At 42.7% G+C, this 17,415-nt stretch overlaps 1 protein-coding gene across 3 annotated transcripts in view; it reads left to right on the top strand.

Moving 5' to 3' along the window:
• LNX1 (ligand of numb-protein X 1) overlaps positions 1-17,415 on the top strand; it is a 174,143-nt gene that overhangs the window by 38,291 nt on the left and 118,437 nt on the right. The window contains exon 2 of one of the 3 annotated variants that reach the window (XM_072775045.1): positions 6,719-8,469. The exons of 1 other annotated variant lie outside the window; for it this stretch is intronic. The gene's annotated coding sequence lies outside the window, so the exon portion shown is untranslated. Of the gene's footprint in view, positions 1-6,718; positions 8,470-17,000; positions 17,140-17,415 lie in introns of those variants that run through there. One more of the 3 variants, XM_072775043.1, reaches the window with a different exon arrangement.

The following is a 17,415-nucleotide window of genomic DNA, read 5'->3' as shown; positions in this document are numbered from 1 at the left end:
GGCATTGAGTCTTCTCATCCAAGAATTTGGTATATCTTTCCATTTCTTCATTTCTCCTTTTACATATTTTAGTATGACCTTGTTGTTTATTTCCTTTTTTTGTTAAATCTAAGTATTTCACAAGGGTTTCTTTTTCACTGTTTTAAATGGATTTCTTCCATTCCTGTTCTTATTGCCAGAGTAAAGAACAAGCTACTGATTTTGTTTTCATATTTTTAGATCCATCTACTTCACCAAATTCTCTTCTTAATTCTGGGAGATTTTTACTAGATTCCTTTGGGTTTTCTAGGTTTACAATCATGTCATCCACAAAAAAAAAAAAAAAAAAAAAAAAAGTTTGTCCTCTTCTTTTCCAATGTTTTTTCCAGTTTCAAAATTTGTTCCCATAAAATTTCATATTATGTTCTTTTAATCCTTTTGGTCATTTTAATCTGTTCTTTTAACTCCTTGATCTTTTATAATTTTGCTTTTTCTTCTTTTTAAAAATCAAGCTTATCTAGTAAATGTTTGCATTTTTAATATAACAAGATTTTAAATTTATTTACATATTCTACTACTTTTTTTACTTCTTTAAGATTCTAACTTTATTAATTACTCTTTTGTTTTCTTCTTTTTTTGATAATTTCTTAAAATGTGGTTTTAGTTTCTTTATTTCTCGTCTTCATTCTTTCACAAGGACATTTTGACTATATAATTTTTGATACAACCTTCGTAGAGCCTTAGAGTATATTATAAAATTCTCTTTTTGTAGCTTTTATGATGGCCAGTGATTTCCCTTTAATTTCTTCTTTTAGCCAAATGTAATCTAAGAATTTCTTAATTTCCAAGTAGTCAATTTTTTGGTCATTTTAAAATATTTTCTTTCTTATGTAGTGAATTAGGATCAGACTGCATAACCTATAGAATTTTTACTCATTGAATTTGCTGAAGTTTTCTTTGCAGCCAGGTATAAATGTTCATAAATGTTTCACAGACATGGAAATTGTATCAGGAATGTAGGATTTGGGCCAATTATGGTGTTGGAAGGCAGCATGGTATAAAGATCGAAAGCAAAGACTTCAGAGAAAATGTCTACTTCCAAATCTTCACTTTACCCTATGGTTATGAGCATACTTGTAAGATATGAATGATAATAATGTCAACTTCATAGAGTTCTTATGAGGATTACATTATTTAATATTAGTAAGGTATTTAGAATGGAAATAAGCAATAACAAGTGCTACATAGTTATTATGTAAATAAAATAATCAAGTCTATGTCCTTCTTTCTTTCTTTCTGCAGAATTGTCCAATACAGTCCAAAGAGATATATCAAGTTAATATAAGTTTTTTTGGGGGGGCGGGGGCGGGGAATGGCTTGTGGGTTAAAACAGTATCCTCTTGCTATTTTCTTTTTTAGTTAAATTTTAAATTATTAAAATGATAAATTTTTAAATGTAAGACTTCCTTGGCTTTCTAAAATTGTATATATTCTTTTTTTTTTTAATTTAAGATTTTATTAACTTATTTAAGAGCAAGCCAGTGGTGGTGGGGGTCAGGAGGGTGGTCAGAGGGAGAGAGAATCTGAAGCAGACTCATCACTGAGCATGGAAGTCAATACAGGGCTTAATCCCAGAACCCTGAGATCGTGACCTGAGCCAAAACCAAGGGTTGGATATTTAACCAACTGAGCCACCCAGGCACTCATAACTGTATATTTTCTTTTTTCTTTCTTTCTTTTCTTTCTTTCTTTTTCTTTCTTTTTCTTTTTTTGGCTTTTATAACTTTTTTGTATTTTTATCTTTTGTATATTTTTTTATTGGAGTTCAATTTCCCACCATATAGCATAACACCTAGTGCTTATATTTTCAATGTTCATCCTACACTCTGGATTTTTCTTATCCTTGCTACTTGTGTTTTTACACTTGACCACACTTAAATAAAAAATTTTTCTCTTTTATAAATTGGTCCAAATCTCATTCTTCCTTAACTAAGTTGCCTTTTCCCCCAAATAACACATAAATAACTATTCTTACTATATTTTAGAATGCTAGATTTTTTTTTTCAGGGTAGTTTGGGCAAGATAAAGTAGCCCATGAAATCAGATTGGATTAGAGGAGTGTGTGCTCCCAAAATGGTGTTGTGTCCTGACTTCCACGGTCCATTTATTTTCATCATTTCCAGTGCTTTTTTTGTTTTTAATGTACAAATCCAAGTTTCTGTCTCATATTCCTTTTGTTTAAAGAAATTCCTTTAAAAGTTCTTGGAGTTCTTGTCTATTGGTAATGAATGCTTTCAATCTTTGATTATCTGAAAAAGTCTTAATTTCCCTTTACTTGAACAGCTTTTCGCTGCGTATAGAAATTTGTGTTTACAGTATTTCCTTTTCAGTATTTGAAAGGTGTTCTTCTATACCCTTTGGCTTTCACAGGTCCTGCTGTCTTTCTCATCTTCCTTCCACACGTCTGAACCATTAGGAAGGCCTTCTCTCATCTTCTACCCTGCCCCAGTCTTTCTTATGAACACCTGGTGTGGTCTGTGGAGAATAGCCTGTGATTGAGTGTGAATTTTCCTTTTATCTGCAGCTCCCAGGATTGCTATGCTTTCCTGATAGCCCAAACTTGACTTCAGAAATTGTTTGCAAATTTTAGCTGAAGGTTTCTTACCTACTTTTATGAAAAATCTGTCTCCCTTCCATACTCTGCTTCAGATTAGCTAGTACTCATTTTATTTCTCCTTCGAGATTAGATTTCAGGCTAGTTGGTTGCCCTACAACCTCAGCTCTTTAATGGAACCCAGAAGAGTTATAATTGCATAGATTATTCTGCTTTTCCTTTTTCTTAGGAGGTGAGGTTTCCTCCAGATTTTTACTTTTTTTTTTTTTTAAGATTTTATTTATTTACTAATGAGAGACACACAGAGTGAGAAGCAGGCTCCTCTCAAGGAGCCCGATGTGGAACTTGACCCCGGGACCATTATCATGCCCTGAGCCAAAGGCAGATGCTCAACTGCTGAGCCACTCAGGCGTCCCCAGATTTTTACATTTTAAGAGAAATCCATTTACTGAGATTTTAAGATTAATTGACAAATATTATTATTTAATCTATAAATCTGGCCCAAAAATGCAGTTCCTTTTTATAGTACTTTTATAACTTAATTTATTAAATTTCCTTAAAATCTTCAACTGCACTATAAATTATGTGATAATAAAGATAGTATATTAAATTTTCTTCTTAAGCATGCCAACTATCTATTATAGTAGATTGTATTTTCCAGAATGGCTACCATACCATGATTCCTATCCCATATGTTCTCTGTGTGAACTTGCTCCTTTCCATCAAGAGACACTATTTTTCTATCCCTTTAAATTTGGGTGGCCCTTGTGACTCCTTCTGCCACTAGAATATGGGAGAAGTTATGCTAATTCAGTTCTAGGCATGGCCCTTAACTCTTGTCAGCTTCCACTTCACTAGGTTAATGGGAACTCCCAGTCCTGCAGTGATTTTATAATCTAGGTTTCCTGGATCCTCCCTTAATTCTCTGATGAGTAATGCAAATCATCCAGGGGCTGTGAGGAGGGTTAAGTAGTTTTAGCATTTGTTTACAGTCAACTCCCCCTTTTTTTTTTATTTGGTTCTATTATCAATTATTTTAATATTTTTTCATCAACTCCTAATAGATCATTAAATTACCTCTCATTAATTTTGCATATCTCTTTTGGCCCGCTTTTGTGGTCACAACTCCAAAGTCATTTTAGTGACAGCCTGAAGTTACCCACCGGAATTGTACTTTTTAAAAAATCAAGTTGTTATTCTATTTCTAATTGTGTTTGTTTTATATAGTTAGATATCTGATATTTGATGCATACTTTGATGTTTAATGCAACCTGCTTAGGACTATTATATCCTCTTTATAAAAAGTGTCTTTTATCATGGTGGAGTGTCTTTTTCTTGCCTTATTTAATGATTTTAATTTTAACTCCATTTTTGCTGATGTTAATATCCTATTTCTGACCTATTCATCTTTGCATTCTTCTCTTTTCCTGCCCTTATTCTCATCACATTAATCCCATTTAGTTGAATTTTGTGTATGAAAGCCTCTGCTATTTGCTTATTCAGCAAATACTTATTGAGCACCTTACCATGGCCTAGACTCTGTTTTAGACATTGATGTATAAAACCAAGATGCTTGCCCTCAAGAAAATCTATAAGAGCAGACAGAAAATAAACAATATGCATAATAAATAAGCAATAATAACAAAGCATTTTGGAAGTACCAAATGCCATGGAATAAAATGAAAGTAGAGCAGTGTATGTAGGATCGGGAGCAGAAGGGGGAAGTTTGCAACTGTAAATAGAGTGGTCCCAATAGGTCCCATTGAAAGGGTGACATTTGAGGAATAATTCAAGGAGGGAAGTAGCCAGCCAGGGGAACACCTGAGGAAGAGTATTCCAGGCAGAAAGAATAGCCAATACCAAGTTGTAAAATAGAGTATGTTTGGTGTATAAAAGGGAAAGCAAGGAAGCCAGTGTGGCTGGAGTAGGTAGGGTAAAGGGAAAGTAGCAGATTAGGACTGAGCATCATCATGGATCAGGCGATAGGGACATCATTGGTAACTTGGCTGAGTATGCACGGTTTTGAAGAAATGGAAAGGAAATGCCATGTTCTTCATTTAGCACGATGGTGGACATGCTTAACTCTATTTCTTCTAATTTCGTTATTAGTGATTTGACTTTTTTTTTCCACTTTTTCTTTTTCCTAATTGTTAAAAGTTTGACCATTCTTGGAGGCAGGATATCCCCAGTCTGAATTTCTTGCATTTTCTGATCTCTAGCCTAATCTCATTTCTGTCTTTGCCCGACACAAGAAGAGACAGGGAATTTTAGCCATTCTTTCCTGTAGGCCCTGGGCACGGAAGAAGGAAGAGGGCTGTGTGTGGCTTTGGGCCATTGTGGCAGTCTGGGCAGGAAACAGGTGTCATGGTCATAGCAGGTCATCGAAAACAACTTCCTAAAGGGGCCATTCCGAAGGTGAGCACAGGGATAGTGTAGTACTCAGTGCTAGTAAGAGTGTGTATTTCAGTGGGAGGGGTGGAGCCATTACCACACAGGAGAACAGAAGCAATGACTAGAACTCAGAGTTTGTGCCCTGTTGGAAAATCAGCCACCTCATTAATGTGAAAGGGACTTTATTTTTATTTTAAAGATTTATGTATTTATTTTTTTAGGGTGAGAATGGGGAGGAGGGGCAGAGGGAGATGGAGAGTGAGAATCTCAAGCAGACACCCTGCTGAGCATGGAGCCTCAAATGGGGCTTGATCTCACAACCCTGAGATCATGATCTGAGCCAAAACCAAGAGTCAGATACCTAACCGACTGAGCCACCCAGGTGCCCCCTGGAAGAGGAGTTTAAATGCACATGAGATAGCATGTCACTTCCCCTGGAATTCTATATGTTCATAGCATCATCTTTTCTAGTTTCCTGTCCTTGCATCACTCTTCTTGGGAGGGATGACAACCTGCCATCCCCACACAAGAAGCTCAACCCATCCCAGACATGAGCACACATCTTTAGTCTGAGAATTTACTTTCTAGTTCATTATATGAAATATAAGTTACTCTGTCTCAGACTTTGGACTGATATTCATAACTTACTTTTAGTTATGAAAAACAAACAAATCCATCTAATCTGTTTTCCAGATATCAGATATTCTTTGGAGATCTAGTTAAACTGGTCCTGAACTCCAGTACAACTGCCTGTGAAAATTCAGTCCTCACCTTAATAGCTATGCGTTCCTGGGTCACTTTCTCTTGCTTCTTCCTGACTCCACATTCCCACATTGGCATGGGCTCTGCTAGCTCTGCTTCTTGTCTACCAGGCTTTTAAGTCTAGAAATTTCACCAGTTTTCCCCCAAACATCTTCATTACTTTAGCATTTGTGACTATAAAAATTTTAATAATAGGTCACATTTCAAGGTCTCAGTTCATTTTTTCTTCAACCCTTTCCTATTTAAGGAGGGAATACTGTATTTAGGATAAAAGAATAAATAAGGAGTATACCAGCTTTAGTTGCTGTTATATTGTTAGTGGGGCAATGGGAAGAGAGTAATGTGCATTCTTTTCTAGGAAGAATAGAACAAAAACCAGCAGCTCATTGGCAACTTTGATTGGATGAACCATCAGCTTAATAAACTATCCTCCAACAAATTCATAGAACAACAACAGTTCCCTTTGTTTCTGCACCACTATCTATAAGAATTGTTAATATGTGTGAGAGGCCTGTGTTACAGCGAGAAGGCCATCAGAAATAAATTTTTAATTTGTGAAATCATTGGCAAATATTCCAGGTAGTATGATAGCCCATGTAACTGGGGGTTGTTTTGAAAACATTAAGAATCAGTACAGCTACAGGCATCAACCAATAATAGAGTAGACCAGTCAGATAAGGTGTCAGGAGTAATTACCTGGAACAGCCACATGGTGGATGCCCGCTTACCTTACCTCTGACCCAATAGCAATTCTGCTAATTCACATCATTTTGTGCCCAAATGTTTCTCTTCTCTTTCCCTTTCCAAACTGAACTTTGTGCATCACACACTTATTCAACAAAGACATTATTACATTTTTTCAGGTGCTCTTCCAATCTTTACTTAGCTCCAGTCCCATTGTCGTCCACATAGGTATTATCCCTAATAAAGTCCTTGCATGTTTCATCATATCTTGGCATCTGTTTCTCTCAGGAGCGGACAAACTCCCTAATGGTTGTATCAAGATCACAGACAGCAGAGTTCACTCTTTACATTTGGATTTATCCTGGGATCACTGCAGAAGTTAATTTCATTTCCATCATTTTTGACGCGTACATTGGCAGACCCTGATTTTTACTTCTCATTCTGTCCCTCGTTCCATTGACCAGCAGAATCCTAAGGCTTCCTAATGAGGATCCACTTTTGCTTTTCTATGAAATCTCATGTGATCATTTCCAGGGGAGGAATATGGTACTGATAGAAGACAGCCAGTCAAGCAGGGATAAAGAGGGTAAGTGGTATACGGATTCTATAGAACAGGGAGAATTGTGTGAGAAGGGGTGGGTTAGGGAGAAATAATGGTTTAGAGAGTTTGACTTTGAGAAGACTGACACTTGGGACTGACCTGTCAGTGACCTCTTGCATGTGGTTCCTGGTTCCTTCGTCCTGGAGAAGATGCTACCTTGAAATGGGTTGAAGGCAGAGCAGGAACATCATAGATCTTATTCCAACTTCAAGTTCAGAGTTGGTGTATGCAGCAAGCCCGAGGGGCAGAGATGAGGAAGGGACATCCTAGCACCACTGTTGTCCCTCTGCCAAAACTTTGCAGCTACATGATGTTGAAGAATGAGCATCTCGCAGTACACCTAGCTTGCTGCCGCATTCACACCGTAGTCACAGCTGTGAGTTTATTGGGCAGATGGAACATGAACAGTGTTGATCCAGGTGCAGCCAAATCACCTACAAGGGCTGGCCACCCTGGGGAGACACTTAAGTGAGAGTCACCTAACATGGGGGTGTGAATATGCCTGCAGCAGGACATGTCAAAGCTGTACTTCCAGTCCACCTCCTGGGGCAACTCAGAGAAAGTGAGATTGGACTGGAAGGGTGACCTCTCCCCTTGCCAAAGGACCACACCACTTCAGGGGGACAGCCTGAACCAGAAGAACCAGCCTGGCCACCCTGAGCTGATGGCCTGCATTGATATTGACAAAGCCTCAAATTAAGACGGTACAAACAGGGAACTTGGAAACCTAGGGCCTCTGTTACCAAGACCAGTTAATAACACTGCTCCTGGCTCTTAACTCTCCATAAATGCCGAGTGAACTGAGCTGAAGGGATTTGAATGCAAAATGCAGACCTCTTCTCAGACATTCTCATCTCCCAGGGGCGAGGGATGATTTCCTGCTGTCTTACCTGTACTTTGGCCCCTCAGTTGCAGTTGAAGTCAACATTTCCAATTCAGGATGAGTTAAGCCACTCAGTAATGGAGGACTCCAGGAAAGGTGTATAGTGATAACAACCCCACAGCCTCATAATTGGCAAAGGACAGTAGGTTCAAGTATTCATTATTCTGTGATAATCTAAACTTTGGACTGGAAACGCAGCTTCCATGCTGACTTTGGGAAGAGATGACCGCTCCTGCTGCAGAGTACCCAGGACTGGACGTGGGGAAGCCCTCCCCGCACATCATCCCAGCTCAGGTGCACTGCTCCACCTCACGGCTGCTTCATGACCACCAGGAAGTCTACCCTTGTTAACTCCAGGCACCTTGTCATGGAGAAGTGACAGGTAGCCATGGAATTCAGCTCTAAGAAAGGCCTGAAAAGGCACCCATCCAGGTTCATCATCCAAGTTGAAAAGGAGCGTCTTCACCTGCTCATGATTCGAGAAAAGTCACATGAACTTCCCATTGTTGAGACTCTTAGTCAGAATCTGACCATGAGTCCATCTCCTCATTAATGGTGAGTGGTCTTCGTCATATTCTCTTTCTTATATTCTTTAATTCAGGAGAACTAAAGGACAGGCTTCTTGGCTCTGATCCTCATTTTTGAGGACCTGCTCTTTCTTGGACGGAAGTGAAATTTCATTGAGAAAGAAAATGCTTCCCCACCGAGAAAGTTGGCTTCCTCTGTGTTTATCACACCTGAGAAGGCCAAGCAATACGATTCCCCTCTTGATTTTGCCTTTTCCACTCCATCTCACAGGGACATTTTTTGGAGGGGTGTGTATTTGTAAACACTTTATGTTACTAGTTATTAAGAATTTTCAGACTCCCTCAGGATAAAGTTTGGAGAAGTCAGGCTCTTGGGCCTGGACTCTATAAGACAGCAGAAAAGACAGCAAATCCGTTGGAGGGTCACGGTGAAGAAAATGGTAATTTGTCCTCCATGAAGGATTGACGGCTCAGAAAATGGAATTAAAAGGGAATTAAATTACACCAGATGCTTTCAAAGCTTATGAGGTTTGAGGTGGGGATCTTTAAGAATAGCTTACTGAAGTAGACCGATCCACAGTAAAAGAATTTCAGTTCTACAGATGTAAATATTCTACAGATGTTTCTGGCACTTGCAGAGAATGGGTCTTTTTTTCAGATTCTTCCTAGGATGCCAGCAATTCTGACTGTGGTCATGAAACTTTGAGACCACATGCAAGGAGTGATTAGTCTTTCTACCCTCTCAGAGAACCCGCCCATACAATGTGAAGACCGTAAGTTGTAAGAGGCCACAGGTTCTCTGGGGTGTCACACATAGGATCCAGAAACAGGTGAGGCTACTATAATATTGCTAACTGGGCAAACTCGGACAAGTACTTTTTAACAACTTGGAGCCTGTAGACGAGAAGAAACAAGCCCGTGCCCTCCTTGCAACTGCACCTGTGCCACTCCTCCATTAGGCAATTTCCACCTCTGATTGTTTAACCATTGGTCTTAAACTCTGCTTATTCTTTGTGAGTTTCTGAAAATAGAGCCTTCACATCCTTGACACTGACTTGTGTATTAGCAGTGTTTAATAAATTTGTTGGATAAGCAAGTGAAAGAATGGAGGGGTGAATAATGAATGTCTAGATTGTAGTATTACTGTAGCACTTCAATGGGATAAAATCATCTCCCTCTCTGAAGTCCACAGGCCTAAAGTGCTGGGAGAAGGAAATAGAACCTTAAGATTTAACTTGTCGTGAGTTTCTCCATTCCCTCCTCCTCCCTTTGTCTTGTATTCATCTTTAGTTCTCTATTCTTTTTTTTTTTTTATATTTTATTTATTTATTTGAGAGAGAGACAGAGATAGCAACAGAGAGCACAAGCAGGGAGGAGAGAGAGAAGCAGATTCCCCACTGAGCAGGGAGCCTGATGCAGGACTCGATCCCAGGGCCCTGAGATCATGAGCTGAGCTGAAGGCAGACATTTAACCGACTGAGCCACCCAGGCACCCCTTTTAGTTCTTTTAACTAATATTTATCACAGGCATTGGGCTAAGTTCCTTCCTGACACTGGGCTGAGTCCTGAGGGCCTATGTAAAGCTGTATTCCCTACCTGGCTATCTAGAGACGAGACGGTCTTTTAAAAATGGCAATCCGTGAAATACGGCTGAAAAGTAGAGTGTGTGGCAAGCTCGAGGGAGGCACAGACCTCGGGGAGGTCACTGAAGGTTCTGTGAAGGAGATGACATCGGAGCTGAGCCCTGCAGCGGGAGGAGGAGTCTCCCAGGCCAAGGGAGGAGTCGTACCTGAGTCTCACGTCTGCCTGCCACCCAGTGGGCATGTTGGACAGGTTACATTACCTCCCAGAGACTCCATTTCTTCATCTGTTAAGTAGAGTTAGTTCCTGGGATTTCTGCCAGGATTCTGTAAAAGAACACAGAAAATGTGCATACTGTCGATCTGGGCAATGGTACATGAACAATAAATGTTAGGGTAAGAGCCTGGAAGCGAGAGATACTAATTATTTATGGGAACCACAAACAGGTTTTGGGGGGTATCTAAGGAGAACTGTTCTCCGTCTACATTTGGGATAATTTGAGCAAAGTCCCAAAGTGTAATTATGGAGGCAAAAAGATCACCTTTTACATGGGAATGGTAAAATTGAGGAACAGTACCTGGAACAAGGGAAAAAAGAGCTTGAGGACACTGGGACCAGGCAGACGTGTGAGCAGCAGTTTCTCAATCAGAAGCCTGCCCAGAAAAGACCCAGAGCTTGGCACAGCACAGGAAATGTCTGGCTCACTCCCAGGACAGGAAAGAAAGGAGCAAAACCGGGCTGGCCTCCTTGTTCTTTCCCATTTTCCCAGTCAGGGACTCCCAGAGGCAGAGTGAGCCAAGGGTGGAGCCGGTCAGGGTTCACTTTGGAAACCACTTTCGCATGGAAACGGGGGTGTGTAGCAGTGCTCCTCTCTGACACAGAGTTACTCGGGCACCTCAGGTCTGGTGCACGGTGTTCTGTGGATGGGGAAGAAATGATATAACTGAGTTTTGATAGGCAGGCAGGGCCCAGATCATGAAAAGCCTAGGGTGCCAGGTGAGGAAAATGAACTGAGGGTGGGGTGAGCCTCAAGAGGGAAGGGAGAAGTGATACAGGAATGCCACGGAGAGTAACGAGTACAGCAGGCACTGCAGGACATCCCTAAAATAGGGGCACCAGTCTTCAGGCTTATGGGAAGAGAGAAGGCTAGTGCCACAGTCCCACCAGGTCACTAGGAAGTGGAAGATGCTGGCCAGGATGTGCAATCTGGGCCAGATAAGCTTGAAGTGAAAACAGTATGGGAAAGATATTCTTGGGTGACCTCCAGGAACCAGGGGACATAATCAATGCAGAGAAGAAGACAAAGTGTGAGTAAGGGAGTGAAGAACCTGAATGGTGGTGAATACAGCAGAGAATGGCATTTCTCAGATTTTTTGAGATGGAAGATTGGGAAGTCATAAGAAGATCCAAGAGGTGGCCGTAAGAAGCAACAGCTCAAGAGGAGCAGAGGTAAATGTCCTCAGAGTTGAGGAGGCCAAGGATGCTTGAGGGGTCATCCACAAGGACATGGAAGCCCTTAGAATGAGGCCAAAGTTAACAAGATGAAGAGATATCTTCTATCGATGATACGTGGCCCTGGGTCATCATTACCGCTGCATATAAAGGAACCAATAAAGAACTGGTTCAGTGGATCACCAAAGAATGGACTGATCCACCTGGTTTATGCAGGAGTGGAGTCATATTAACATATTTACAGCTGTGGAATATAGGCCTTGTGAAAATTTTAGGGACCGCCAACAATGAAGTCCGTGTGTGTGTGTGTGTGTGTGTGCGCGCGTGCTAAAGAAGAGCATGCTGGCCACAAATATGTGCCATGTTCACAAAATAGGTGCCAAGTCCAATAACTAATGTCCTCCCTCCCCACCCCACCCCCAACCTCCCAAGTAGCACACAAAGCAGAGAAGTGTCTGCCCCTAAACCGTAGATCCGTAGAGCGTCCTAGAAGTTCATCTGCACAGCAGGCAATGCGCAGGCCCTGAGGTTGTGAGAGAACCAGAATCTCTTCCACATACACGGACCAGACGGCATTTATCACATCAGCTGATCTTCGTGATTATTACTATTATTTTCCATAATTGCCCTTGTGGGATCTGCTTATTTGCATCATGCTCAGCACTTGTAATTAGCCAATGAAAGATCAGGGGCTAAGCTCGTTAAAAAAAAAAACAAAAAAAACCTGAGGCCAATATGATGGAATGTATACAGTAATTTCATCTCATAATGCTGAGTACTTTCAGCCAAAGAGGCTTTTTCTCGAGATGTGTTTATTAAAATCACATGGAATATGTTTTGTTGTGGCCTTTAGTCATCCTAGACAACTCTACAAATATGCCATAAAAAAAAAAAAGGAAGCAAACAGGGGCTAAGTAATTCTGACGAGCCATGAGGCATGGTCTTAGCCGTAGGTTCACTGCAGGAGGAGGCCTTGAGCATGCCAACCTTCATTGTGTTGATCTAGAAGGAAAGAGCTTTGAAAACAGACCTCCTTTCTCCCCTTAGATTTCCCTGTCAGGATACATAAAAGAATAAAAACTAATCAAAAAGCCCAAGTGAGCTGGCTGGTTAACCGGGACAGGCCCAACCTTGAGTTCAGAGAGAGTTCTAATGGGATCCACCTGTCCCTCCAGACAACCATGTTTACGGGATGTGAGGACCGTCAAGGAGGCCTGCCTCTGAAGAGAAGGATGATCATAAGGTCCCCGAAATGGCATCTCCTGGAAGTTTAGCTCCACACTGAAAACATGGTCACTCTTTAGGTTTTCTGGATAAGTCTACTCTTATTTACAGTTGTTGTTATTGACTTTACAGTTGTTCTCTGTACTGAAGAGTCTATTTTTCGCTGTATTCAACCTTTCTTAAAATGTCACTCTTAATAAGTTACTCTGTGCCCAAGATGCTGAATGTCTTCCTTCCTTCCTTTTTTTTTTTTTTTTTTTTGGTCCCAATTAAAAAAGCTGTTTGTCCATCATAAGTGTAGTAGCCAGAATCACCGTGAAGACCTGAAGCAGTCAGCCCTTGAAGGTCTTTGTAATCTGGTCCCCCCCTTAGCCATCCAAATGTAGCATGCAGTGGATCCTCTTCCCCCTGCCTCCCCCAGCTCTCCCCACCACACCTTCCTCCCCAGCACACACAGGCTGGTATCATCCCTGCCTCCGTCTATGCTGCCACCCCGTTCAGAACTATGTGCCCTTCTCATCGTCTCGCCAATCTTCCAAGGTCCCACACATTCTCCGTGAAGTCCTCCCTGATGGCACCAGCCAACACTACTCTTTTCCTTTCCTGATTATCCCTCCATCTTCTGTGAAGCGAGGCATAGAAATTACACTGTCTTTGGACTTCCATCTTCAAGATTCTGAGGTTACCTCTGAGCTACAGGGTGCCATGGCCTTTCAGCAAGGACTAATGGTTCCCCTGTATGGTATGGGGGGAAATAATGAAACAATGTGCATTTAGTAGTTGCCACCCCGGCCTCAACCAGCCATCATGGCAGTAGTTTGTCCTGGAACTTAATTTCACGTTGTCTCATATTATCCAATTGTATGTAGTTCCTTGTTCTTACGGCTGTCCTGATAAGATTTTCAGATTTTAAGGGGATGGACTATTGAAGTTATAAAGAGAAATAACCATAAAAGATGTCATTGAGACTTACAACTGATCATTCTGAAGGGGCCCCTCAGGTTGATCTTCCATTCTTGGACTTGGTTTGACAGGCTTCAAAAAGATGATTTCAAGTGACACGTTCAGGGTGTGTTTTCTCATAACTATGGGCACAAACATGCCTCTGGGTATATGTCCTAGACTTATGTGGTCTACGTATAAACCAGATTAATAATTCATTTGCAACGGAAGACACTTCTCCCAGAAACTACACCCCCTCTGGGCTACTTCCACTAGATACCTCCTTCTGAGTAGAGGGTGGGTAAGAAGCTTCGTTAGTATCCAAGAAGCTAGTTACCTGGTGAGAATGAAATCAGAAACTCTCCTCCCCTTCCTTCCACTGGTTAAAACTGCTCTGGGCCTGTTATTCGCTGGCTGGGCTGCCCTTAAGTAAGTTCTCAGCCTTTCTATGCCTTGGTTTCCCCAGTTTTCAATGCAAACAGTACCTAACTTATAGGGCTGTTGTAAAAAGTACTTAGAACAGTTAAGTGGTGCTTGCTAAGCACTTACTTGATGTCAGCTTTTTATTTTATTAGTTCTATCTTTTCCTCAATACTTTAGAAATATCATTTCCTTAATAATGCAATGGAATACATTATTAAGCTCTTACTCCAATAGCCCTAATGGGATAATGAAGTCCCTATTGTTTTTATTTGACCTTTAGAGATTATTCTAAATCCAGGAGTACCAAGATCTATCTCACTCAGGATGGCTGATTGTGTGAAATACATCTAGTTTTTTCTCTTCCTCTTCATTTATACCCCACACCAGAGAGTGAGCTCCACTCCTGCTTCAACTCTTGTCCTTCCTTTTTATTCATCAGGCCATATATGCGGATGGCTGAGCATATATGAATACAGCGAGTGAAGCCCCACAGCCTGGAAGCCTTTGGATAAAGCTTTATGCATCGTCACTTCCTATAAATTCTTCCTCCCCAACTCCCCCCACTCCCTCCAAAAAAAAAAAAACCCAAACAAAAAATCTGTGACTCCAGTCTCACAGGACAGACTTGGTGGCCCTAGAAAAAGGTGAGGCATGATTGACACGCAGGGAGGGCAGGCGGCCTCCAGACTACTGGGAGGCTGGGCCTTCTAGATGATTCATCCGCTTGGTGGCTCGCCCTGCCCTTCTCAGGGCCCAGGGGACACCCTCCCCAGGTGAAGGAGAAGCCTTTGCTTTGCTGATGTTTCTCAGCTCAGTATAAGCTGGTGGATAGTACTTTTCCCAAATGACCCGCACGGAAAAAGGTTTACCTCTTCCTCTTGTTGTTAAGGAGAAGCCACCCCTGCCTTAGTTTCTGTTGCATAAAAATGTGAATGGGGGTGTTGAGTGGTTTGGGGTTGTGTGTGTGTTTTTTTTTAAGCTTTTCATTCTCTTCACCCAGTTCCAGGTGGGGATGGTGGCAGGAAACAGCCTGGGACTGGGACTCTGGGGTTGAGGAGCCAGCTCTCCTCCTGGTGAGGTATCCAGAGCCCGCCCTGCACCCTGGGCCCTCGACTAGAATTTCTCCTTCTTCCCTCCCTGGTCGTTTTACAAGGTATCGGATGACTGGCTGCACCCAAAGTTGAGGCCAAGAGAACAGAATCAGGACCTCCTTCCTTGCCTCTTCCACCCGTCCCCCAGCCAGGAGGCCAACCTACCCACCCAGGGACCCACCAACAACGCTGCAGCAGCATAAGGAGTGACCATGTGGCACAGTAGCAGGAGAAGAGGGGCACAGATTAGGGCGCCAGGGTGGGGAATAGGAGTCCCGGTATTATTTTTTTATCTTTGAGGGAAAAAAAATGTCTCTCTGGGCAAGCAGGCCATCTCCTGGGACAGAGAACCCCCCATTTCCCCAGGTAGCACCTTCCAGAGAATTAATAAATTATTGGGAGGTGCTGGACGGGGACCACAGAACTACGCAACGTGTAACTACAAGAAGGGAGTTGTTTACAATCCTCTGGAAGATGCCAAAGGGTTTAAACAGTTGGTCATAATTGTTCCCAGCTGGTGCGGTGCTGCTGGCAGGGCTGAGCTGTAGCGTTACTGTCGTTTCCTTCTGGAAGAGCTGAGGCAACACCGTGACTTGCCCAGGGTCACACACCACGCGTGGGACAGAAATAATTCTGACTCCTTCTTCCTGGCTGTAGCCAGCAGACAAAGCCACCTTATTACTGTACTAGCATTCGAATCTGAATCATTTAAATGGCTCCTAATTGCAGGCCTAGAGTCAACTGTCAACACCATGTGACTAACTGCCAGGCGAGCCGCCGGAGGAACCACCGAAGTTTTACAGACCCCTGGATATGGAATTAAAATGCTGTCCTCCCACTGGGGGGGGGGGGGGGGGTGTAGGAAAAAAGTATTTGAAAAATCGACCTTGGGGATCCCTGGGTGGCTCAGTGGTTTAGCACCTGCCTTTGGCCCAGGGCGTGATCCTGGAGACCCGGGATCGAGTCCCATGTTGGGCTCCCTGCATGGAGCCTGCTTCTCCCTCTGCCTGTGTCTCCGCCTCTCTCTCTCTCTAAATGAATAAATGAATAAAATCTTTAAAAAAAAAAAAAACTCTTAAAAAAAAAAAAAAGAAAACTCGACCTTGAAACTGCCCACAAGGGACACCGGGATGGCTCAGTGGTTGAGTGTCTGCCTTTGGCTCAGGTCCTGGGTTCGAGTCCCGCACTAGGTCCTGCAAGGGGCCTGCTTCTCCCTCTGCCTGTGTCTCTGCTTCTCTCTGTGTCTCTCACGGATAAATAAATACAAATCTTTAAAAAAAAAAAAAAGAAAAGAAAAGAAAAGAAACTGCCAACAAATACCGTGTTTAGTTTTTTTTTTTTTTTTTGGATGAATCTGAAGAGTCGCCTGCAAATTTTTTATATGGGAACAGAGGAGCGCTTGGGATTCAAGCGGATGCATCCAGAAAGGCACTGGAGGGTAACCCTGGGCTCTTTTCCAAGCAGTCAGCCTTCACACCCTTCTTTCTTCCGCCCTCCAGAACACTGCCTCAGTGTTTAAATTTCCCTTTGGACTCCTTTACAGGTAGCTCCTGGGGAGGGGGCTGGAGGGGGGCCCGTGGAAGCCACCGGCTTCCCAATTCAGATCCATCCACGGGGCTGGACGCGTGCTGTGCTCAGGAAAGAAAGTAAATTCCATCCGGCAAATTGCTCTAACTGATTCATTTGTCCGCACACAGCCGGCCACCTACCTGCCCGCAGGTATTCAGGTAAATGACAGGTGGGCGGGACCTCCTGACTCTTTCAATAGCTGAGGTCCCTGCAATGCTTTATCGGTGAGGCCCCTGTGAGGTCACACATTTCCTGCTCTCCAGTGGCCAATGCCCTCCTCCTGCTTGGGCACCTGTGCACCCAGGGTGAGCCTGGTCACTGCTCGGGCGGCCCCAGGAGCCGCGGGACTCACCCACGAGGCCTGGGAACCTCGGGGCTGCCGCTGCCCTGAGAACCCCGGCCACGCACCCGGAAAGGTGAGTTGAAACCCTCCACTCTTCTCTTTTGGCATTTAGACCCCCAGCCCCTGGGGGATCCGCGGGAGGGATCCATTTGGATGGAAAAAAATAAATAAATGGCTTAGTTGCGTGTTTGTCCCACGGGGAGAAGCCCTTTATGAGAAGGAAGAGCAGAGGGATGCCTTTGACATTTTCCTTGCACAGGAAAATTCTCCCGGGCCAGATATTTAATCCTTTTTGTTTCTCTTAATCATTAAACCGGCCTCTGCTTGTCTGGGAAGTTGATCTGATTTT

Source organism: Canis lupus, chromosome 14, assembly GCF_048164855.1.
Source record: "Canis lupus baileyi chromosome 14, mCanLup2.hap1, whole genome shotgun sequence".
Classification (NCBI taxonomy): Eukaryota; Metazoa; Chordata; class Mammalia; order Carnivora; family Canidae; genus Canis; species Canis lupus.
The sequence above is the reverse complement of the archived record's forward strand: the minus strand, read 5'-3'. Positions and strand labels throughout refer to the sequence as shown.